Raw genomic sequence first — 25,666 nt, 5'->3', positions numbered from 1 at the left:
TCTGTAACCCCGAATGAGAGACTCAGGAGAATCAGCATGGCTCCTGGCAGTCCCCAAGGGACTGCCCACCAGCACGCTGACCACCATCACATTTGCCAGGGTGGAATTGCAGAGAAGAGACCAACTTCTGAAAGGCATAAGAAATGTTGACAAAGGAATAAAAGGCTGCGATAAGTCCTGGGACAGAGGCCTTGTGAGCAGAGGCCAGAAGGCTGCAGGTGAACTGGAGTGGCCCTGGGGCAGGAAGGGACCACGGGGGAGCAGATCTCAATTCTCTTCTCTCTCTCCCTCGGGTAGGAGAGATAAAGCCTGCATCCTTCTCACATGGAACTGTGGGTTCTGGCTGGCAGAAGTCTTACCGACACGGAATGAATTACTCAAGAAAATGTGGAAAAAGTTAACAGAGCGAGAGGGAGTAGGGAGCCAACTCCATGAGCCTCTCAAATGCTCTCATATTTATTGTGCATAATCAAAGGAAAAAGTCATTAACAGTTGTGTGATAGTAAGCAGGAACTTGGGGAAAGACAGGATGAGACAGAGATTGTAGAATGCAAACTGAGTACAAAGGCTTAGTGTATCTTTAGTGACATCATGGGCTTAGGGGAACAAGATACATTCTTTAGATATGTGAATTACAAAGGAGACAACCAGACAAGCTAGGTCCTTGCTTGGGGGATAATAGAGTATCTAACAGCACACAAGCCCAGCGTTTATAGCTGAGGTCCTGGGTCCTTGCTTCGCAATGAGCAGAGTGCTATCTAAAACCTCAACTATGCAAGCAAAGCATTGTCTCTGCTTTTTATGGCAAGAAGACAGGAGTGAGGATGCACAGGCCCCTGCTTTCAAAGCAGTTACTAAGCACAGTTTTTTCTTCTTGAAGTTGACAGGCGGCTGGGGTCTGTTATAATTTGTTAACCCAATCATGGGCTCCAACATGGAACCATTATGGAGAACACCCTGGGATGACAAATCCTGGCTCTGGCACTTTTCTTGCCAGCTTCAGCCACTCAAGCAGGATCTAGACACCTCCCTGAATAACGATCCCACAGAACCACTCACACTCTTAACTCCTGGTGCTTGAAACTTAATTTTAGCTCTACACAACTTAACGTAGAAAAGTTTCAGAAATAAAAGATATTATTATCTTTTTATATTTCATCATAGGACTGATTATTCTGATTGCTCTAAGCTGCTTCTATTTGGTAAAGCACCTAATTCTGCAGGTGAATTCAGTACTTTCCATTGGGCATAACTAGCCAGTTTGGGCTCGCTAACTTCTATTGGTCAAATACCGATACACATAATTGATTTCATTGTTCATCAGTTTCAGCCAGGAGGAGAGGGAGTGTCACTCTGTTCCTTAGCCCACCCTCAACTCTTTTCTCATCAGCAACTCAGGCCTCCTGAAAACAAAACAAAGCATTTGTTTCCCTTCTTCTACACTTGCCACAAATCTAACAGGAAACATCAGCCTGGAGAAAGAATTCAACAAAAATATTCAAACAAAAATCTACAAACCTGAAACAACTCCATCCCCGAATCATGATACACAATGACATGAGAGTAAGTGTGTCTGGCACAAAGCATGTGTGAGCCTGACCACCTCATTTCTATTCTTCAAAGGAAGGAAGGTTTTCATGTTTTTCTATTATCACTGTTTGTCATCGTTTCTGATTAAGACAAAAAATAATTTATGAAATAATAAAGCACTGCAATAACAGATTTTTGCTGTATTAATTACAGAAGACATTCAGAGGGGATAGGAAAATTCACCTCTGTAAAAAAAGCAAAATTTCTTCCCCTGTGAAGAACACGTATACAAAATGCAACAGAGAATTCAAATTCTTGAGAGGAGCAAAAGCCAAAGAATCAAAGCAATGTCATTACTTTGAGTCAATTAAAAATTCACTGGACAAACATGCTCAATGCATTCAAAGAATTTTAAAGGCACACTGCAAACCATTCACTTAATGATCTGCAGGCTAGAGGAAGCATTTCCCTCTTTAACAGACAACAGAAATCAATAGGGAGCCCCACCAAACAAGGTCAAAAGTCTAATCAGTTTTTTAACATTTCTGATAAAGCAACATGTTCTAAAGATCAAAATCCAGAAATTTTAAACATTCATTCACACCACAATGAAAGAAGCACTTAAAAAAAAAAAAAACAAGGAAACTAAGCACATAGATTATGTACATTGATCAATGAGAACTTCTTGTACCGCTGGAAGAAGGAACAGGCTATAGCCTTTTACTTGAAAAATAAAACTACTTTTAAAGATAAATGCTAAAACACATTTCATCATTTATGTTGCCTTGAAAAATCTGAGGTACTTGCATCTGATCAGAAAAGTAATTCTGAGTAATAGTATGTTACAATTCAGTGCCAGTTTGCTTTAGAAGATAAAAGAAAAGCTACTGTTTCTCATATCCTGCACAATGTGTGAAGTGCCTCCCTGCCTTTCTCCTCCCATTTTCTAAGCTTATGCTCCCCAAACCTTCTGAAACAAGTATGAGAACCTCGTATTCTCACCAATATGCCAAATGACAAAAGAATATCAGTTTATTTGTGTAAATATATGCCTACACCTTGAGCTGGAGGAGAAATGTATCAGATTTTATATGGAACTTATTTCTACCTTCCTGAAGTCACACACACACACATTCACTCAGACACTGACGCAGACACATACACACTGAATTACTGGGCACTTCACAAGCTTAGGACTTCCAACTTCTAGAAGATAACTTTGTAGTTAGTTTAAAATACAAAACTGTAAGGTTTTGAAAGTCTTGATCATCTGTTTAACCATCCAAATATCAAAGAGATCCAATTAGCCTTCTCTGTAGAATGTAATTTCCCATGATGGCAAAACAGACACTAAGAAGTACTGCATCAAAGATTCGTGTTTATCACTAGCTATGATCGTTTTTAAGTACATTAACACATTCAGAAAGGTATGCCCCATCATTTATTCTTATTGAATTAGAATACGTGTTCAATTGTCTATACAGATACTAGGTCCCATGATGGTGTTTAAGAGCTATTTTGTGTATTGCAATGTTTATTTTTAAGTACAGACAAGGAGGGTGTGCATTACTCAGTTGTAGGGCACCTGCTTAGCATGCACAATGTCCTGGCTTCAGCTCCCAGTACATACATAAAAATAAATAAAAATAAGTGCTTATTTATATATAAGAATAAAGTTATAAAAATGCAGATTAAAAACCACTGCAATCTAGGAGCCACAAGTATAATAAAAAAAAAAAAACAAGTGTTTCTACCAAATACTGATTATATGCCGAACACAGGTACAACCACAAATCACACCTGACAACCATCACGCTTGAGTCTCAGCAACCCTACAACGTAGATAGGGGTGAGAAACCCGGCTCTGCGGATGAGGAGACGGAGCTCGGAGGAGCCGGGGACGCTGACCGTCCTGCTCCCCGTGACACCGCGTCAGCCCAGGGCAAGCGCTGACAGAGCTGCTCTGAGGGGACACCCAGCTACATGGAACCTTGGGGGACTGGGGATTCCCAGAAAACACTCAAAACTGTTCAGTGAAAAACCAGCTGAAATATATTACACTGTGCCGCATCCTTTAAACAGGGAAAATGACTGAGACCTTTTTGATGCCTCCGTGTCCTTTCTGCCATCATCAATTATTTGCTCTCTCAGCGCGACCAGTGATGAACTAGACCCCAAATGAAGTGCACTCAGATGGAAGAGCTTTTAAAGCTATTTTATGAAGCTTGCAAAACTCTGTCTATGCCTCACACAGGCGGGTCACCCATCAATTCTCTCCAGTGTGGATGGACCACCTGAAATCACTCCTTTCTGCTTTTTATAATCCTTTCATCTAATCCAGACTTTTCAACAGCAAAGAGGTAGCTTAACCACAGACAGTGGGCAGCTTTTCAACAAACGGCCTCGAAGAGTTCATCGGATGACCTGGAAGCACTTTTCCTCTATTAAACCCACTTCCAGGTACTTCATCATTTTCTGATTTGTAGAGTTTGCCTCTGACTGGCCTAATCAGAGAGCTCCCAGCCTCACGTGCAGGGCTGGGAGAGGACGCTGCTGTCGGGAGAAATCAGTAAGGAAGGGGGACATTCTCCAGCCAGGTCTGTCTGCATGGGTAGAAGTGACACAACGTGCTCAGAAATTATACCATCAGCATCCCTGGGCTCCAATGGACTGGTCTCACATTAACCAAACTGATGCAAGAAAACCAGATGTTTAACTTATTAATGTAACAGGAGACATCAAACTATGGACCAGACTGAAATATCAGAGTTCAACCATCAGTACATTTTCTCCTCAACAGCTCAATCACGGGCAGCTGGTCATATGGCGATCATGGACAGAAGCAATGTAGGGAGGGCTTCTAGGTTAACTCAATGTTATACAAACAGACATGCTGCCTGGAAAACTACGTTAATCACGGTGCACTCTCCTGGACAGTGGCTGAGACACAACTGTGAGCACCTGTGTAACTCTACTTCCCCTGTCTTTTCTGGGGTAACTGATGTACAGAGTTACAGGTACCCAGCCATGCAGATACCTCTAAACACTCACAGCCCATCTCCTGGAGCCTGGAAACCAGACAGCCGGGGTTTAAATCCCAGCTCTGCCACTTACTAGCTCTGTGACCTTGGCCAACTTACTTATCCTCTGTGTGCCTCAATTTCCACACTGTAAAACTGGGATAACAATCAGACCTTTTTTACTCGCTTGTTTTGAAGATTGAAGGATTCATTTCTACCAAATGTTCAGAAAAGAATGTAACATATTTTTGGTGCTCAACAAATGTTAACTTAATATTAAAGTGATTTACAAGTCTTCCTTCTAATCATCGTCAGTGTTTCCTGGCTCGACTAAGTCCCAAAGAAAATCCCTATTTCTCCTTTTATAAACTCTTGGGGAGCACCCTTCAGTTCCATCCCACCACCTGTTTCAACTGTGGGAGGGGATGCCTCCTCCCCACTCCTCTGGGCCACGGAGAGTGCTTCTCCCTTCACACCCCTGACCCCTGGTGCACAGCTAGCCCTTGTCACACTAACAGAGTGAGCTGTGAATCCGGGAGACAAGCAGGGCATGTGAAAACCTTCTTTCCTCTCCTTTGTTGGCCAACCTCGGGAAGCACCTGGGATGCTCAGCTCCATGGCAGGACAGCCCTGTGCATAATGGGGCAGATCCTGTCAAGGGAAGGCTCACTGTGGCCCAGAGCTACCTGGGACAGAGTGAGTCTCTAGTTCTGGGACACAGTACCATGACACCCATTTTCCCACAGCCCTGAAGTTCATGGAGAACATGGCGTCCTCTGTAATAAAGGAGATGTTAATCGCCTGCCTGCTTTTCTGCGTCATCTTTCAGTTGGCTGCTGGAGAAAACATTTGTATAAGTATTGGGTCCCTTTAAGCTCCAATGTATACTAATTAACAAAAAATTCTGTGGCTTAACGTTGGTTCAGGGTGACTGTGTAATGGTCCTGACTCTGCTGATGCTAAATTATGAGTATAGGAACTATGGAACCTCTTCAAATGTCTTTCATCATTAAACCAGCTTTCTTATTTTGCTATTTCTTAGAAATTGCCAAAGACTATAAAATGATGGCTTCATACAAAACAGGAGCTAAAGTTTATGAGCCCTCTTGAGATACCCACTGTGCTAAACACTTTACATAATTTCTAATTCTCACAATTCTACAAAGCAGATATGAGCATCCCCATCACATAGACGAGGGAAAAACAGAACGAACTGACTCAGGTTCACGTGTCTCAGTGGCAGGGCGTGCATGTAAAGCTACCCCCGTTCCTATATATACCAAATCACCTCCCACCAATTAACACACAGCGGCGGGGTCCATACGCAGGGAACTCAGTACACTTTTCAGCTTTAAGGTGCTCCAGAGGCCGCTTCTAGCTGTTTAATAAAATCCTGGCTCACTGGTTTCTAACACTGGGAGAAAAGTCCGATTTTGCCATTCTTTGCACAGCAAGTCTGAAATGTTCACAGTCAGATGACAGAATAAAAGTAAGATCTAAGTATAATAATTTTTCCAGGTAGACAGACACAATGGACATTGTGCTATCCTGAAGCATTAAGCAAAGAAATCAAAATAAAATAACGTTGTTTAAGCCTTCTTTTACAAACAGGAAGATTAAGACTGTAAGGAGATCCAACAGCGCCACCTATGGCTAAAAAGCATGTCCAGGTTGCCGGGAAAGATGCAACACAAAAATTGCCTGTAGGATCAGAAACGAGAATCAAATAAACTCAAAATTGATTAAAGACTTCAACATAAGAGAAGATACAATAAATCTCGTAGAAGAAAACATAGGCAAAACATTATCTCACATACATCTCAAAAATGTTCTCATAGGGCAGTCTACCCAAGCAATAGAAATAATAGCAAGAATAAGTAAATGGGACCTAAGTAATTTTACAGGATTTGCACAGCAAAGGAAACCTAAGTAAAACAAAATGACAACCTACAGAATGGGAAAAAAATTTTTGCAAAAGATGAAATTGACAAAGGCTTGATCTCCAGAATATACAAGCAGCTCATATGACTTAGTAAGAAAAAAACAACAACCCAATCCAAAAATGGGCAGAAGACCTAAACAAGCAATTCTCCAATGAAGAAATATGAATGATCAATAAGCACAGGAAAAAAATGCTCAGTATAAGTAATTATCAGAGAAATACAAATCAAAACTACAATGAAGTATCACCTCACACCTGTCAGAATGGGCATCATTCAAAAGTCCTAAAATGGCAAATGCTGGATAGGCTGTGGAGAAAAGGGTACCTCCTACACTGGGGTGGGAATGCAGTTTGGTGCAGCCACTGTGGAAAACAGTATTGAGACTCCTGAAAAGACTAGGAATAGACTTCCTATGACCCAGGAATCCCACTCCTGGGCATATATCCAGAGGGAATCCTACTTCAAAATGACACCTGTACCCCAATATTCATAGCAGCACTATTTACAATAACCAAGACATGGAAACAGTCTAAATATCCATTGACAGATGACTGGATAAAGAAGAGGTGGTATATTTATACAATGGAATACTATTCAGCCATAAAATGACAACATAACGCCATTTGCAGCAACATGGATGTCCCTGGAGTATGTCATTCTAAGTGAAGTAAGCCAGAAAAAGAAAGAAAAATATCATATGAGATCACTCATATGTGGAATCTAAAAAAGAAAAGAAAGGGACAAATGAACATAAATACAAAACAGAAACAGTCATAGACATAGAATACAAACTTGTGGTTGCCATGGAGGAAGGGGGTGGGAAGGGACCGACGGGGAGTTTTAAATTTGTAGATACTGAAGGTATATATAGAATAGATAAACAAGATTATACTGTATAGCATAGGAAAATATATATACAAGATCTTGTGGTAGCTCACAGTGAAGAACAATGTGACAACGAATATATGCTTGCTCATGTATAACTGAAAAATTGTGCTCTACACTGGAAATTGATACAACATTGTAAACTGACTATAACTCAATAAAATAAAATTTAAAAAAGAAAGAAAGAAGAATTAGATAACTGAAAGCTTATCTAGCACATACTGAATTCTGCTTCGGGGAAGAGAGTGGTATTCAGCATTTAATCTGAACTTGATAATACTCCTGAATATAAACAAAAGAAATAGGCATATGGAAACGCATCTTAAAAGAGGAAAGAATCCAGTCCAGCCTCTTCATTTTACAGAAGGGGAGACTGAGACCTGGGATCTGTCCTCCTGGCCATCGGCAGCAAAGCTCTCCTAGTCCTCATGTCTTGCACTATGTCAAATGCCAACAGAACTGTACTAGGCCTATATACATAAAAGTCACTTCTGCATTTTTCCAACAGTAGGTAATCTAAGTGTCTTGCAAAACAGTCTTCCCAAAGAGTCAGGAAATCATATCATTTTGTTGAAATGCAAAAAGATTAATTTATGTATTAAAACAACTTGAGCTTTATTCTCACCATTTAAAAAGTGACATGTCAAATCAATGTTGTGATATTTTAAAACCTATTAAGAGTACAGAAAAAAATTAAAATTTTCTTCAATCACAACAGAGATAAGCTCATTTCCTGAAAATATTTAATGTTGATTTTTCTAAATTAATGGTTGTTGTCATATTCCTACAAACTTAAAAGCTCTAGTGGTTGGTTACACAGCAATATGAATTCTGAGTTATAAATATACACATTCTGTGTAAATAATGTTCAAGGTTGTCTGCTTAAGGCAATGTAACTAGTCCCTATCTTACAAGAATGACATTGATTTCATTAAAACTTCATACTGCACTAAAAGACAACTGAATCCTTATTACTGTAAATCATATTCATATATATCATATATATACATATCGAAAATGTATCAGAAATAAGCCACCCTTTTTAGTATTCAGAGCTGATTCTCCTAAACTGTCATTGTGACAGCAAATATTTTTATTGAGCACCTCTTGGGTGCTTTGTATACAAGGCGTCTAACTCTCACAGTCAGACAAGGTAAACGATATTACTCAAATTTTACAGATGAGGAAATATACTTAAGCCATGAAAACAACTTACATATTCATCAACAGGAAAGAAAAGAGTCAAGATTTTACTTACAATATTCACTGACAATTTTTTCTTCCATTCTAAAACTACATGAAACCAATTCAGACTTTGTAAATTTTTCTCTCAATAAGCACCACTAGAGAAAAACAATCAATGAGTCATTAGCAGTGGTTGGACTTTCAAAGCTCACTTTTCTTTTGCATTATAATCATTTTTAATATTTTGTTTTTAGTGCTTGCAGAACTCTAGAATAAATAACACTAACTTTTTAAGTCATTAGCCGAGAATAAAACATTTGTGAAAATGTACAGTTTTAATTTATGCCACTCTGTCTCACATTCTCACTGGTGTCTCTCCTTTGAAGGCCTCTTCAGGCTGAGATCACTAAAATCGGCCATTTCTGGACTCACAGGAATTTGGGAAACAACTCATCAGTAGGCTGATTAGAGGAGCAATTGAAAAGACATCCTGTGCAGCCTGGGTTCCAGCCCTAAGCCTGCCACCGCCAACTGCGTGTGATTTGGGACAAGCTGCCCCATCTCTTAATCCATCAGCTGCAGAAAAGGAGACACTGATACCTACCCTCAAACACCTGCTATGAAGTAAAACATGAGGAAAGCATTTTAGCCTTTGGTTGGTGCCCATTCAGGGCGAATTTGGTCATTATGATGATGGGATGGCTGTTAACAAATTAAGCTAGACCAAATAGTAGAAATCACCATAAAGGAGAAACATTTTAAGTCAATGAGCTTTTCCTTTTGGATGGATTGCAGAATGTTCTATTGATTTTTTTAATAAGCCAAGTATTGCCCATTATTTATAGACTTCCAGGTTCATGAACAAGTCTCAAGAAACAGAATTAGAGGCCTCTAAACTCTGAATATTAAGAAAGTAAAGTTAAAAAAATAGGGGGGAGATTATACCTCAGTTGGGAGAGCACGTGTTTAACATGCATGAGGTCCTCAGTTCAGTTCCCAGTAACTCTATTTAAAAACGTTTTTTGAAGAAATGGAGAATTAAAACACAAAGATGGAAGACTACAGAATTCTTTTGCAGACTCAACTCAGATTTAAGCTGGGGAAAAAAGACACCCTTTTCTCAGAGATAATCTTGAAAACTATGTAAACCGGATCTGAGATGTCTAGTCTTTTAACATTATTCATGAATTCATATTACCAAGTCTTAAAACTACCTGATAACCCACAGGGGGTGATACTGATCATAATCACAGCTGCCAACATGGATCAAGCTCTGGCTGGGACTGATCTGTTCTGACATCTCTGCCGCTGAGGCCTCATGAGGCTGAGATCATTAAATCCAGTCATTCATGAGCATCTTGTGTAAGTCTTCCATTTGTGCTTCTCACTCTCCCCTCACCAGCCCCTCTGAGAGAAGCTCTGTTATCATCTTCCCTACCCACAGATAAGGTCATTGATGCACAGAGACTAAACCTTCTTCAGGTCACATCGGCATTAAAGGACGTCTGTATTTCTGCTGTTATGCTTTTGACAAAGGAATCTGAGATATCAATTCAAGAGAGACTTAAATAATCAAGTCTGTCTGGTCTTCACCTCAAAGAGCAGATACTATAAATTCCTGATGTAGGATGAGGCTGCCGCCACAAACTGACTCAGATTGAAATTAATATCCAAGATGAAGCAGCGGATACACATAAATATTCACGATTGTCAACTCCGCACACGGGTCAGGGCCCTTCACTGCCTGAACCGGGGTGAAATCCCCACCCGTGTCTGGGAGGGAAGCGCGGCTCTTCCATGTCTCACCCAGGCTTCACGGGCTGTTTCCCCCCACAGACTGTCCTCAACGATTAAAAATATCTCAAGATTTTTACACGTGCAAAACTGAAAGACATTTCTGCAGATGGAGCACTTTCTCAGGCTTAATCCTTTTTTGCCTACACTTAGTAAGGGGGAAAAAGAAACATGACTCTGCAAAGTCCCTGAGTCTCACCACTCACACAAGTAGAACGGCCTCAGCACAAGATGACTCTTCACATTGCAGGGTGAGAACAAAATAAAGCCGCCCCAACAACAGGCACTCACAGAGACAGCGCCCAGCAGTCTTCTGCACACTCACGGTTATGCAGCCCTCACCACCATCTATTTCCAGAATGCTCCATCATCCCAAAAGAAACCCCCTGTCCACTAGTTGTCACTCCCCATCCCCCCTCCACCCAGCCCCTTGCAACCATCACCTGCTCTCTGCCTCTGCATGTGCCTATTCTGGGCATTTCAGATCACCGAAGTCAACAATATGTGGCCGTTTGTGTCTGGTTCCTTTCACTTAACGTGCTGTTATCAAGGCTTGTCCATGTTGAAGTGGTATCTGCACCTTTTTCTTTTTCTTTTTTTTTTGAAAATGTTAAGGTTTATCAGTATGTGGTAAGTACTATCAAAAAGAGTAGAGTGGAGCATAAGGAGTGGAGATTCAAAATGAAAAGTGCAGGTTGAGCAGTCAGGGTGGATTTCCAAGAGCAGGTGGCCGTTTTCATCTTCCCCTTTCTTTTTCTTTTTCATTTTTTCATTCTTATATCTGAATAATATTCCACTGCATGGAGATACTACATTCTGTTCATCAATTTAGCAGCTATATATGGATGAGGTCTGGAACAATATGTGTCAGAGGTGACTAACAGGGGATGGCATTTAAGCAAAGGGCAAGATGTGCTTTTAAAAAAGGCCAACAAACAGAGGAAATGTTATGGGAATGACAGGCCAGCCAAGAAACAAGCACCACTTGGAGGGTTGGAGTACTCAGATTTATTACGCCTGCGGGCTCAGAGGGGCTTCTGCTCCGAAGCTCTGAGCACCTCCAAGACCTGCACATGAGGTTTTATAGGGTTAATTACAAGTATGGGGCTATTAGCCAATAAGGTTCAAACAACAAAAAACAAGGAATCAGTACACTGGAGCTTATCAATTTGGAACAGATCACGTTACTGACACTTGTTGAGCTTGGATTTACGAGTTAGCTTGTTAGCCCAGGAAATTGACACTAAACTTCAGATTTACAAGTTAGCCCGGCAGAACTTATATCAGTAAACCGACACTTATCACACTTAAATTTGTGACTGAGCTCGTTAAACCAATAGACTGACACTAAATTTCAGATTTATGAGTTAGCCCAGCAGAACTCAGATCAGTAATCCGACACTTGTTATACTAAGATTTGTGACTTAGCTTGTTAGCCCAGCTGGGCTTTTCCTTTACAGCACAAGGAAATTCAACGTGTTTCTGAGAAAGTGCATGCTTGCTTAAGAAGGACTGCTTTGCAGGGCTGTGAGGGAGTGTGACAGGATACACAGTGAGGGAGTCACCTGAGAAGTTTCCCCACTGCAGGCAGCTCAGAGAATTCTCCTCCCTCATCCTGTATTTTAGAGCCATTTTTCTAGGTTTCCTCTTATTTCAAATAACAGCACTTTAACTACACATCTTGTCATCTGCATCAGATCACCTTACCTCCAAGCCACAGAAAGTCATTCACTGTCTGGAACAGCTCCAGGACAAATGGTGATGGACCAGGGAGTCCTGCAGCGTCCCGGCCAGTTGATGTCCAGAAAGTAAAATGCACAGAAATGTCTCACTGCTGGTGCATGACATCTGCCCCAAAATTGCCCCGAAAGCATGCTGGCAAAGCACTACTCAAACCTCTCACTACAGAAAAAGGAAAAAAAAAGCAAAGAAGGCAAATTTAGGCTATGCCATTGAAAACCAGCAACCATCACTGCCAGTATCTGAGCTGGAATGCTCCTGACTTCGAAAAACACTGCATAGTTTCTTTTCAAACATGAAAGGCATACATGTATTTCACATACATAATATTACTGTAGGAGTTGTCTTTCCAAAATTTCCAGTCGCAACATTAACACAAGAATGTTTATGTTTCAGCTTTAAAAAAAAAATCAAGTATGTTCCAATTTCTTAATTTTGAACCTTTTGTTATTTTATAAAGAGAGCTATGCTGCATATTATAAACCAACCTTTTGGATTCTGCAAACAAGACCTTTATGGCCTCAATATTTCAGAGCAAGCTTTAGTGATGCTTTGAGAGGTGGGGCCTGGGGCACTCACTAATAGCTCTTTAAATACTGACAAGAATGTGCTATTAAGTAATGCAAAGGCTGTAACTCCACATCAACTCAGAAATCAAAGAAATTACACCAAAGCCTTGCTTTATCATTTTTAAATATTCCTATTCTTTTGAATATTAAATTTCTTTAAAGATAAGTTTTTGTTTTTGAGAAAAACAGTAGCTGTATTCAATTTTCTCTCACCAAAAAGGCAAATTTAACACGAATAAAAACCTGTATGGAAATGCAAATGACTGGGCATTTCTAAATAAGTGAACGTGCAGATCTCAACACACACATAATTCCTACAAGATCTCACTCAAACGAGCTCAACAAACTCCTGTGCTACCCTGAAATTTAGCTGTTCTGTCACAAATGTTGGCTGAGCAAAGATCATCACAGAAGGCAGGGAAGGAGAGAAGAGGAAAGTCCACCTGGCGGCTTCCAACTGTTTTCTTCCAGCCACAAGGCGCCGCTAGGGCGGCACGGCTAACAAGCCTTCCCCATAAGAAGATACTGCATCTGCACTGCCCCTTCCGTCCCCAGGCAGCCCCGATGCCCCTCTCCCACTGGTCATCTCCCAGCCTGTGAATTGTATTCTAATGACCCTCTCACTTGGTGGCACCCTCCCTTTGTTCCCAAATGCACACACACACACACACACACACAAAAACACAGCTAGAGCAGCCTTCCCAAAACACAAATTTGATTACATCACCCCTGCTTCAAACCCTTCAGGGCTAGCCCCACCCCTGCCCTTAATCGCCCAGCCTCACTGCAGTACCTAGCTCCCCAGTGACCTCAGGGGTCCCCTGACCACCTGCTACTTCCCACTCGCATCCAGATTCATTTTCACTATATCTAAAGGAAGCCTTCCTTGCCTCCAACCCCCACACTTTTAGTTAGGTGCCCCTGTTGTGTTCCTAGAACATTCTATGCTGAGTCAACTTCTGAAACTGCTAAGCTCGCAAGAGGCAAGTACGATTTGCTTACTACTGTGGGTCCATCCCTCTCCCCTACACACTCAGAAGTGTGCATGTTATGAATAAATGAATGAAGGGGTGGGTCACAAATGGACAGTGTTGCTATTGCCCGTCCCGACCACATCTTCCTGTAGAACATCAGAAGCAAAACCAGGAGTACCTGTCACTTCCTCCTGACACCCTAGCTGCCTCCGGTGTCAGTTCTAGTAAAACCCAACCTCTTCCAAAGCCCTCCACCCCAGGCCCTCTCCAGTGTCCTCCCCAGCAGGGCACCCTCCACCCTGGACCGCATAGGGCACTCTCCCCGAGTCCCCACTCCACAAGCCTCCAGGCCTCTGCCCGGGCTACACTTGCCACCTGAGCCACATTCTTGACTCCTTCTCCTGGCTGACTCTTACTCTGTCCTCACAACTGAATGTAGAGCCCATTTCTTCCAGGAAATCCTCTCTGATAATGTCCTTTAGGTCTTGGATGGGCTCCCTCTACAGCAGCACTGCATGGTGACCAACTGGGTGTTTGCCCGCTCCTTTGAGACCACGGCCACGTGGGAAGGAGTGAGAGATAACAAGAGGGGTGGGAGAAGCAAAAAGCAAAAATCACAGCCCAAGTCGCAAATTCAAGGATACTTTCTCAGAAAAAAGAATAAACTATTTCACACGTGTGCAATTTGGCTACTATTTTTGTGGCTTGTGGACAGCAAGAACTTGGTGTTCTAGTCCAAAACCCAGGTTACATGCAAAGAAATGTATATATTCATATCCAAAGGAAACCAGAGCTGCTCAAAAACAGTTTGCTGTTAGAATTGAAAGGAACTTTGATAAAGGCAATCTCTCTCTCTCTCTTCTTTGTTTTCTAGCATCATATAATTTTAGAAGTATTTGCATGACTAAGAGATGGCTACAGACCGTGATTCTGCACTGGAGTGTTTGGGGCTGAGGAAGCCCAGATTACATTCATTGTGTAAATACAATCACACCAAAACACTGATAGGCACCCTGACGGTGGAGCTGATGTTCCAAAGCAGGCAAACTTATGCTGTAAGAGAACTCTAAATAGAAAGTAACAAATGCAATGTTCTGTACTCAATTTCATTCGCTATATTGGCCATTAACTGATAGTATATCTTGTCTAATGAAACCCAAAAATAAATTGTCAACTTCGATTTTCTTCATCTGACCATTGTATGCTAACTTTGGATATCAAACCCTCACTCCATACGGAAAGCTCAGGCCTACACTGCAGCACAGTTACATCCCGCGGAAGAAAGCCGATCAAGGGAGAACTGGAGAGTTTCCCTTCAGAAGCTGCTAAGTCTGGTTTTGCACCTGTACGTCATTTGCAACCACGTCATCGTCAAAGGAGTAAGACCTTACCCCTGTGGGGCGTAAAACACTGGGGTGCTTCCGAACCATCAAAGAACACTGAGCTTTGTGAAACAGTCCTAAGGCACCTAAATCGCACTTTTTCTGAAAGGCTCCAAAACTGACCCACTTCACCATTCCAGGCACAACAGGGAGGTACCGGAATTAGGAGAGAAAACATGCCCTTGAAGTCTGACAAGGCCCTGCTTGAATCCTGCTACAGCATTTACTAGACACTAAACGGACCAATTCCTTAACCCCTCTGAGAAGGCTTCCCAATCTGCAAAAGGGGGCTGCCACCACCCACCTGGGAGGCATGGATGTGAATGCAACACGCAAGTAGGGCGGCCGACTGGTACCTGACACGGGGCCTGGCTAGTTTCCCTCCGCTGCCCTTCTCCCCCTTTAAACTTGCACTGTTCCCCCTGGTAAGGGTCAAGCCCCCGGGCCAGACTACCCGATCCTTCTGTGTATCCTCGGATACATGATTTACCCTTAGGAGGCCAGAAAAACTGCCTCCTACCCGGTCACTATCAATGTTCTTAAGAGTCTAGGTTTTTTTTAACTCTATTTTGCAGGGAGACTATTTCAGAACTATCCAACCACCATTCTCCACTTTGGCTCCTCTCCCAGCGCCCATCCCTTCTCACCTCAGATACTCTGTATGTTTGCCTTCTGTTCATGGGAAAGCGAGTCCGGTAGGGTAGGGACTCCCTAGGCCTCCCTCCCTCCCTCACAGGTGAGAGTGACTACCTTCTCCCCACTCCCCACTCCAACTCTACCTTCTGAGAAGTTTCCCCTCCCGGACCCTACAGCCTGTGCATCGTCCCAAGACGCGCACACGTGGCCACAACCCTCCTTTCAGATTTCTTCCTGGGTGGCCCGGCCCAGACCCCGGCCCCTTGAGGATAAGTGCCATTGTTCTGGATTTCGCAAACTCCGCTGACTGACACACCAAAGCTGCATGGTCTGGGCTTTCCTCCAACACAGGTACAACCCTGCCCCCACTCAGCCTCAGTCTGCAGCTCTCAAGATGAGCTCATCCACCTGCACGGCTGTGAACACCAGCTAAGAATGATGACTCCCAACGTGTATCTGTAGTCCGGCTCCTTCACCTGAGCCCCAGGCTCATAGACCCGAATGCCTCTTTGAAGTCCTAACTTGGATGAAATATGGCATCTTAAAAATGCCTCATGTCCACCATTTACTCTGGAATTCGATTCCTGGCAGGTACCTCCCAGGCTCCCCATTTTCGTAACAGCCCCAGCACCCACTTAGTGTTTGAGATCACGTTCAATTTCCCCTGTTCCCTCCCCCTAGCCCTGCCCTAGAATCAGTCTTGTCATTTCCGTCGCTAAGCCAGTCTCAAGTGTGGTTCTGCAGAGACCACGGCCGGAACCCCACAAGCTCACAGCATGGTGCAGTGAGTCATAGTCCTCCGAAGGGAGCTCCCTGGAGGGGGAGGCATCTCCTGGCCCTGGTCACCACAGAAGGCACTGGATTCTCACAAAGGAGGCCCAGGAGAAGGGACTCAAGATTCTCCCGTGGTCTGAACTTTGAAGGGCCCAAGGTTTGGGGGAGCTCCTAACTAGCAGACACACTTGCCAGTGAGCAGATGATGATGGAGGAACCCAGGCAAGGCTGTTCTCACTCCGGCCCTGGGCTCTCGGGGGCCATGGGAAAGGCCTGTGTCCAGGGCACAGCCTGGCCATCACTGATCCCAGCCTGCATTTGCCAACCAGAAAAGCCTGGACTCCTTCTACTTGCGACACTTACTTCTGTTCTGTTCCCCCCGAGAATGTGCTGGACTCTTTCAGAAAGTCTGGCCTGTCTCAGGAAATACCAAGTCAGTGAAGGATGAAGTGTCCACAATTGGACCAGAGCATGAAAGGAGAAACAAGGTCTCATGGCCAGCATGACGGTGGTGGCCAAACCCTTCTCTGGGTGAGATGAACCAGGGTGTGTGTGAAAATGCAAGGTTCTAGGTCGGTCAAGGCATCTTCCTTCACGGCTGACTGGGGTGTTGGGGACTCACTACCGCAAACTAACGACACGGCCATCAGTGGTGGACGTCAGCTGCAACAGACACAGAGTCAGCTACTTAATGCCAACATGGGTTAAAAGTAAAGGCTATTGCAGGGAGGCCTGCACAGCTGCTTAAGCAAACTACAGACCAGGCTCTGAATGCCCACTGGCTGAAGCAGCGAGGAAGCTATGGTCCCCGTTAGTGGTCCCAGTGTCCAACAGATCCAAGTGAGCCAGCTACTTAGCAGAAGGCCACATTGTCCTGATACTGAGAGAAACCAGAGTCGTAAAGGGAACAAAAGAGTGACATGGATTTTAGACCCACTTCTGCCCCTTTATGAAGGCAAAGTAAAGTAAATGGCATTGGGAAGGCAAAGGCAAAAGAAAACTGCTTCCTCCAACAGCACCCCTTGTGGGCTGCTCACCACCCCAGCCTTCCATGTCCTCCCCAGTGACCGCTGGCCAGGAAGCGCCGTCAGGCCCGTTACACAGCGACGGCCAGGAACCGCGTGCGAGTAAAAGCCAGAATCAAGCAAGGTACTGCAGACTTTGACTTTCCAAGTGAAAATATCCATGAAAAACCTCCGTCAGATGCCACCTAAATCAATTCGCATCTCACTTCCTCAAAACAAACAAGCAAAATTAATAATGGCTCATTTGTGACCAATATAAGGAAGACCAAACAGGCTCCTCCAAGCAAGGATTTTAACAGGTATCAAACACCAGTGCGTGATGTGTTAACAAAGCAAAAATTCCAAAGCATTAGAAAATAATAAGATGACTAGGATAATAAATGGATCGAGGCAGTTGATAAGTTTTTGCTTTTTAAAGCGATGGAGGAAGCACAAAGTGAAATGTAGGTATTTCCAATGCAGGGTGTGCACAACCCACCTTTTGAGACCCAACAGCTTGCTCACAGGGTGGTACGAGAGAAAAAGGAAAAGAGGAACAAGCAAAAGTTAGAAATACACAACAACCAAAATAACTTTGACAGCATGAATATAAGAATTTACATGAGTTTGATGAGGCCAGAGACGTGGGGACAGTGAGACCCACCCTCACCTCCTGCTCCGGGGAAGCCAGGGGCCTGAGGGGAGCGACACTGTAGTGGGGAGCCCAACATCGTCAGCGCCCCAAACCAAAACTCCACCTACATGCGCCTAGACAGCTTTTGATCTAGAAAACTTGGTCGCATTTCAGGCTGGACAGTTTTACTCACTCCCACCAAGAGTAGCAGGAGAGAATTAGGCTCTGCTCCTGTACCAAAGCATTGTTTTAAAAGTTGGGTGACTATGGAATAAAAGTAATAATGGAGTAAAATTATGGGAGGAGAACGTGTTTGATCAGAGCTCACTGGCTGTGTTATCTCACTGACGTTCAGATGCTGGCTTAGCGCTTCTGGTACCAGAATAGACAGATCCAACAGGAGGGAGGTTTAATGTGCTGCTGTATTTTGATGCTCAGAGCTGTGCCTGGTAGACGAGGTTCTGGGTAAACAATGGTGACTGTGTCAATCACTATGCACTAAGCACACTGTCCTGAAACTAGCTCCTCCGCCAAATCCCGAAGACAGACTTCAAAAAGTAAAAACAAGCTGGCAATCTCCGGTGGGTCTGCAGACTCATAGCCAAGCAGTTGCTGAGTAAGTATGTCACCAGTGCCTCCTATGACAAAAGAGGAGGCCAGGGGGCTGGAGCAGGGCTCCAGGATTCCACCGCTCACCCACCAGTCTGTCCAGGGGTAGAAGGTGGCCCTGCTGATGCTGCAGCGCTGTGCGCACGTGTAGCCCCACCTTAGTACGTCACCAATGTACCTCTCTCACCTAACGCCTGGGGGCTCAGCAGGAGGTGACAGGTGAAGTGAACAGAGCCAGGCTGGTAGTGGCCTGGTGCTGGCATCTGTGCCCTCAGCAGTGCCCAGGACCCTAAAAGTGACACCTCATCTCCAAGGAGCAGAAGGGAGCTTAGGTGTGTAGATCACAGAGCCCTGCGAGGACAAGTACACATCATGGCCACAACATGTCTCGCCATTTCCTTAAGCCATAGAGGCATGTCCGGGGAGGAACTGAAAATTCATCCAGAGCCCGCCAGGCACCACACGCAGGTGGGACTCGGGTCCCCTGTGCCTTTCATTCACAGGTCTGGCCGGGACATTCTTTTTGTCAGTTCTCTGGTGTCTTCTCTAACTTACCAAAACCCAGAAAGTATGGTCTGACCTTAGATAAGTCCAAGAATTACGGAGCCTCGACTCCATAGCGGGCCCAGTAGCATATGCCAGGACCACCAACCGTCACCTATGAGACCGCCTTGCGTGCTTTCCAGCGCAGGGAGAGCAGACTCAGTGCCCGAGGCCCGAGGCCGGGGGACACAGCTTCCCTCGCTCTCGGCAGCAAAGGGGGACCACCTCTCAGCAAAGGCATCTCTCCCTCTTCTGCCCGAGGGACGGCACGATGGCCACACAGGGAAGAAGAGCAGAGGGTGGCGGAGGGGGGCAGATGGCCCAGAAGAGCTCGTCTGCAATTCCGGGGCAAAGTGGGGTCACTGACCTAATCACAGGGACAAAGTGAGGATGAACCTTTCCATACTCTGTCCCATACTCCGTGACAAGCCTTCCCCTGCGTACGGAGCTTCTTCGGAAATCCCTGGCGGTGTTTCTGTTGTCCGAAGCTGGCATGGTGGCTGTCGGGCAGGAAGAACACCCTGGGAGGCAGGAGACACGGGCTCCAGCCCCAGCTCAGCTAGTGCCTTGATCTGCTGCGTCTCGGGATTCAGCCTCTCACCTATACATCAGATGGACAAGACTGTCCCAGGACAACGGAAATGCAATGAGAGTCACACAAAGAAAGTTTTCCAGTTGCCACATTTAAAAAAGTAGAAAAACAAATTCTTCAAAGTGATTCTAAGAACAGATCTAATTTAATGTAATATGTATCATACTATCATTTTGACATATAGTAAATATAGAAATTATCAAGATAGTTTACATTCTTTTTTCTAGACAAGTCTCAGTGTCTGATGTCCATTTGAACTTCTACACATCTTAGTCTAGACCAGCCTCCTCCCCAGCGCTCCCAGCCTCTTTGGCTGTGGCTAACCTATTGGACAGCAACTCCAGGGGTCCCACCAGGGGTCTTGGTTGGAAAGGGGGTGTAAGTATCCAAACTAACCCTAAATGGATCTCTCTGAACTAAAGATGAATTCATTTTTAAAACTTTGAAAACCGTCAGACTGCATCTCCCTCCCCCCTTGGCTGCAAGACAGCTCCCCTTCTTGCTGATCCCTTTCTGGAGGTAGGAAAGCAAACCAGGCACACAGCCAGGGCGGCCGGGACTCCACGTAGGCTTACCTGCTGTCTGTGTCCAGCCCCACCAAGTCCCTTTTCTCAAATGGGATGTAGAGGAGGGGGATCTTGTCCCTAAAATTGTTGGTGACCCTGTCCAGGTGCTCGGACTCGAGCACGATGAAGAGCGACTCGATGAAGTCCTTGATCCTCTTCTCCACCGTCCCACAGTCCTCGTAGCTGGGGTACAAGGCCAAATCAGTGTGCAGCTGTTCGGCGAGCTCGCTCTTCAGCACAAAGACGAAGAGCCACAAATCGTCCTGCGTGTTGCCACACAGCTCCTCTGCACAGAGAGCTCCTCGATCTGCAGCCAGTCCTTGGCCAAGCGGTCAGTGATGGTGACGAGGCCCATGACCCTTTGGTGGGTCTGGAAGTCTCCCCACTCGTTCTTGTGTGGGTAGTGGTACCTGTAGTGGATAGAGAATGACTGCTGGTAGCCGCCAAACCTGACCTGCCTCACTGAGGAGATCTGTCTATAGATGCATAAGATATTCTCTTCCAAGATGATCCCCACGTGCTGGACCACCATGGGGAGAGTCTCGTGGTCCTCAGCACACTGCACGTAGTCAGGGATGCTCATGTTGCAGGCCCTGCCAAGAGGGGAGAGGAGACTGAGGTACACGCTGTGCTGTGGGCTGCAGGCCCCTCTGGGATGCGGTGACCTGTGTGTACCAGCCAGAAGGCAAGGGAAGCCCAAGCAAAGCCGGGGGTACAGTCTGTCCTCAGAGTCTGCACATGGCTACCGTAGCTAGGATCATATTATCCTGCTTTTGGTCTAGGCTTCCAGCCCCTGCAGAAAAGGGTCATTTCTTGTTTTCTGTTTCCAACATCTAGCTAGGCCCTGTTGTTCAAAAATGTTGAATGAATGAATGAAAAAAGGAACTGCTTCCACACCCCTCAGCAGAATATAATGAAAAGAACCACAGTGGGATCAAAAGATCTGGATTTCAACTCCAATTTACTTGATCTCCTACGCTGCAAAATAATGGATAAGAAAACTCGCCCTGGGGAGGAGGGTACAGTCCAGGGATTGAGCACATACTTAGCATGCACGAGGTCCTGGGTTCAATCCCCAGTATCTCATTTAAAAAAAGAAACAAAAAATAAACTTATTTACTCCATAAAAATTAATTAAAAATTAAAAAGAAAAAACATTGCAATTAACACAACATTGTAAACTTGACTGTTCTTCAATTAAAAACAAAACAAAACAAAACAAAACAAAACAAAACAAAACACCTTGCCTTACAAGAATATATCTAGATCAAGGCAGATTGCAAATACAAAATGCCTAGGGTACCACCTACATAAAAAGGGGGGATGTACAAATTTTCTAATCCTTCCTTTATGAGCTGTATTTCCTGTGGGAGGTTTTATGACCTCTGAGAGTTAATTTTCACAGATGAAAAAAGAAAACATTAGCTGATTCTCAGTACTGCTGTAGAATTAGATAACCGTATGAAAGCATCTGACCCACAGAGTGTACTCAATAAATGTTTGTTGAATGAATGAATAAACAAGCAAATGAATGCTGCTCCCTGCCACAATCATAATGGTACTGTCTGGAAATCCCAAGCCCTTGTCCCACCCGACTCTACACTAACAATGTGGGTGACCTGGGATGGCCTGTGTGCTTCTCTAAACCCCAGTTTAATCACGAATAGAAATCGGAGTAATAACACAAATCTCAAAGGGTTAGTGAGTAAATAATGAATTGTACCCCAACCTTGCAAGATGGAAACGTTAAGGAAAATTGGGCAAAGAGTACATAGGCTGTCTCCGTATCAGCTCTTACAACTGCATGGGAATCTTCATTACATCTCAAAATAAAAAGTCTAATTTTTTAAAGAGGCTATTGAGATTAAATGAGCTCACTGTCTTAAATAAGGAACACACAGTACAAATAGGACAATGCACAGCCCATGAGATACACTCAGTAAACATTCCCACTGAACCCACTGGTCCCTCCAACTCCAGAGCACAAGGATGGGTCCTCATGGCCAGAGGCCACTGCACCTGAAGCTAACAAAGCTAATCGTCCCCACTTTCAAGAGCCCCTGCCACCACCCTAGGTCTAATTTTGTATTTGTAACTTTGTTTTCTTTTTCTTAAATAGGAACCCCCAATTGCATAGCCTTCAAGTCACCAAAACCTGACCACGGAAATAATGACAGCAGCACTCCCCAGTGAAACAATAAAATTAAAAGCCATATCCACAAGAACTCTGTGTAATTTTAATGGCAGGAACTTCATCCTGGACTGAGAGGAAGAGGACTGGGGAGGAGGGGGCCATCTGGGGCACACAGTCCCAGGGGCCACCTTTCCCATGATGGACTTGAGTCTCAACCTACACACTCCAGGAAATTCAAATTACACATAGACAGAGTGCTATGGACAAGATTTTTTTTTTTAAGAAACCCCTGATTCTCTAACAGGTCAGGTTTCTACTGAGACACAAATGTCTTATGTGTATATTGTTTCAAAAAAGCCTAAAATAATATCACTCCAACTTGACACATGAAGAAACAGAGGAAAAGAGAGGTTTATCACACTGTTCAAGATTAGAGAGAGGCCACATCAGAGGCTGTATTTAAATCCAAGCCCCTGCTTTAGTTCTCACACTAGAAAGTGTGACATACTGCCCCCTCCCTGCAATAAATCTCTTAAGTCTTTTCTGTGCTACCTGGAAAGAACCAAAGTCACATTAACTTTCAACAAAGAGCTGTGTCACCCCTTGGAGGACGTATCAAAATCTGAAGAATTAGGGTTGGAGCAGAGATTTGAGTTCTGTTTCTCAAAAGGAGACATAGGTTTAAAAGAAACCAAAAAGCACTTATCTAGTCTAAGCCCTCATTGTACAGAGAAGGAAACGGAGGCTCAGAAGAGATGAGGAAAGGGCCTTATTTGCAAATCTTGCCTCAGCGCAGCACCAAGCCAGCCCTGGGCACTACTGGGGAAGGATGTGTGAGGCCCAGGAGAATGAGTGTTAGAAAAAGGAAAGAGAAGAAGCATACAAGCTCTCTCTCTACACCGTAGTAACATGCAGTTCCACCAAATTATCCAGTATGGGAGCCGCCAATATTAAGGTGGGCTAAACAGGTTATAGAAACCTGGAAGTCTCAACCACAGTGGAAATTCCAACTTTTATATGGTTTTTCCCAGTTCAAGCATGAGCTCAGCGGGAGCTCCGTGCCAGGCACTACACGAGGCCTGGAGTTCTCCCAAATACAGATCTCTATGAACACGTGTGCAAACCACATAAAGACCACCAGAAGAAAAACGCCCACAGAGAAGATGGAATTACTGAAAATGAAGGCAGCCAACCAGCATATATTACTAGTAAAAAGGATGTTGCTAGAAATACTCATGGACATAGCAAACTGTGGTTAGCAAGTGGGAAAGGGGGAGGGACAGTTTAGTTTAGTATGATCAGATACACATTGCTAAATATAAAATAAATAAATGACAAGGACCTACTGTATAGCACAGGGAACTATATTAAATTTCTTGTAATGAGATGTAGTGAAAACAATCTGAAAAATATACATGTACATATGCATATATATAACTGAATCTCTGCTGTACACCTGAAACTAACATTGTAAACTGATTACACTTTAATAAAAAATAATAATTTTAAAAATAAATAAATAAATAAAAGAACACTGTAATCCCCTTAGCTGTAGGTGGTGGAGAACAATGGTTGCAAGCACCAAGTCTACTCGATCACTCCAGCAATGGCTGTCACTCTTTCTGACCATCAGAGAGTCATTTGGCTTCACTGAGGTTCTTTTCTCTTTTGTGAAAAGCTACAGTTGCAACCAATGTTATATTTAATCTCATTATTCACAAACCCAACAAATTAGTGAAGACTTTCCATAGGCCAGCCTCTGGACAGATGAAAAGATAGGGTCCCAGATACATTTATGGGTAGAAAAAGTTAGCGCCATAAAGACATTAATTCTTCCTGTTCTGATATATAGATTCAATGCAATTCTGATTAGAATTCCTACCAGACTTTTTATGGAATGTAACAAGTTAATTTAGGGTCAGGAACAGCCAGGAAACTTCTTTCGAACCACCACTGGGGAGGGGTGGATAAATCATTCATTTCCACTGTTTTTTCTGAAGTGATGAAAACGTTCAGGAATAATAATGGCTGCACCACTGTGAATATGCTAAAAGCCGCTGAATTGTACCATTTAAATGGATGGACTTCATGGTGTGTGAACAATATCGCAATAAGGCTGTTCTATGAAAAAATATTTCTGGACCACTATTTTTCCCTCTATATTACTAGTCTGCCCCACAATTTTAGAAAAACAAAAAAACAAAACCAAACAAAAATTTGCCAGGAGATCTTTAGGACTGAAATTTTCCTGGGTCTCCAAAATGCCTCTGATGTTCTGCTCCTTTTAACACACACTAGTTGGGCTGGACTAGTTTAGGACTATATCTTTTTAAAATCGATTGTCACATGTTTCACCCTGGGAGAGGGGAGGATGGAGAAAGTCACAGCCTCATGCCCTCATCTCTTTTTTTTGAGTAGAGAAAGTTTTTACTGCAGGGCCAAACAAGGAGAACAGTGGCTCGTGCTCAAAAACCCTGAACTCTCTGATGGTTTTGAGTTGAATTTTTTTCTTTTTTTTTTTTTAGGGTAAAGTTTTTAATAGGCAAAATGAGGCTTGAGGGCTTCCAGGTGTGTGACATTCTTCTGACTAGGTGGTGGTAGGTAATAGGGCCGTGTTCCAGGAATCTCGTGCTCAGCCTGAAGTTACCATTCTCCACCTGGGTGGGGGCCTTAGCTCCTGCAGAACAACTCAAACATATTAAGTATAGCCCTGCCCCTACTCCTCGGCTCATTTTTAAGTGAACCAAGCCCTGCTTTCAACACTGTGATCACGCTCACTATAAAAACAAGTGACATCAACAAGCACCACCATCCTAACACCAGAAAAAGTATTAAGGGCATTTACCTGGGGCAGAAACACTGAGGGAGGAGATAGAAGCATGCTCTGAGTTGGCGCTTTCTTTTCCCAAGTCTCTGGCAGGAGAAGCAGGGCTTTACAGCCAGAGGATCTCAGCCCCAGGAAACAGCGTCCACGCCACTGAGCTGGACCTCGGGGACAGGTAAAGGGAGAGGACTGCAGTCTAGGGGTGGCGGGGCAGGGAAAGCGGCGGGGGGCGCGGGCTGCAGCCCCGCTCGGAGGCCAGTCCCAGCCACTGTCCCCCACCCTCGCCCGGCTCCACAGACCCCGCCGGCCCGGGACACAGCCCGCCCAG

At 44.1% G+C, this 25,666-nt stretch overlaps 1 protein-coding gene across 1 annotated transcript in view; it reads right to left on the bottom strand.

Moving 5' to 3' along the window:
* The window catches only part of LOC140690632 (uncharacterized), a 168,037-nt gene extending 142,610 nt beyond the window's left edge, over positions 1–25,427 (bottom strand). Inside the window, exon 1 of the transcript XR_012065909.1 lies at positions 25,360–25,427. The gene's annotated coding sequence lies outside the window, so the exon portion shown is untranslated. The remainder of the gene's footprint in view (positions 1–25,359) is intronic.
* Positions 25,428–25,666: the final 239 nt, after the last annotated feature.

This window comes from Vicugna pacos, chromosome 3 (assembly GCF_048564905.1).
Source record: "Vicugna pacos chromosome 3, VicPac4, whole genome shotgun sequence".
NCBI classification, from domain to species: domain Eukaryota; kingdom Metazoa; phylum Chordata; class Mammalia; order Artiodactyla; family Camelidae; genus Vicugna; species Vicugna pacos.
Note: the sequence above shows the minus strand (reverse complement) of the source record. Positions and strands in the feature narration are given on the sequence as shown.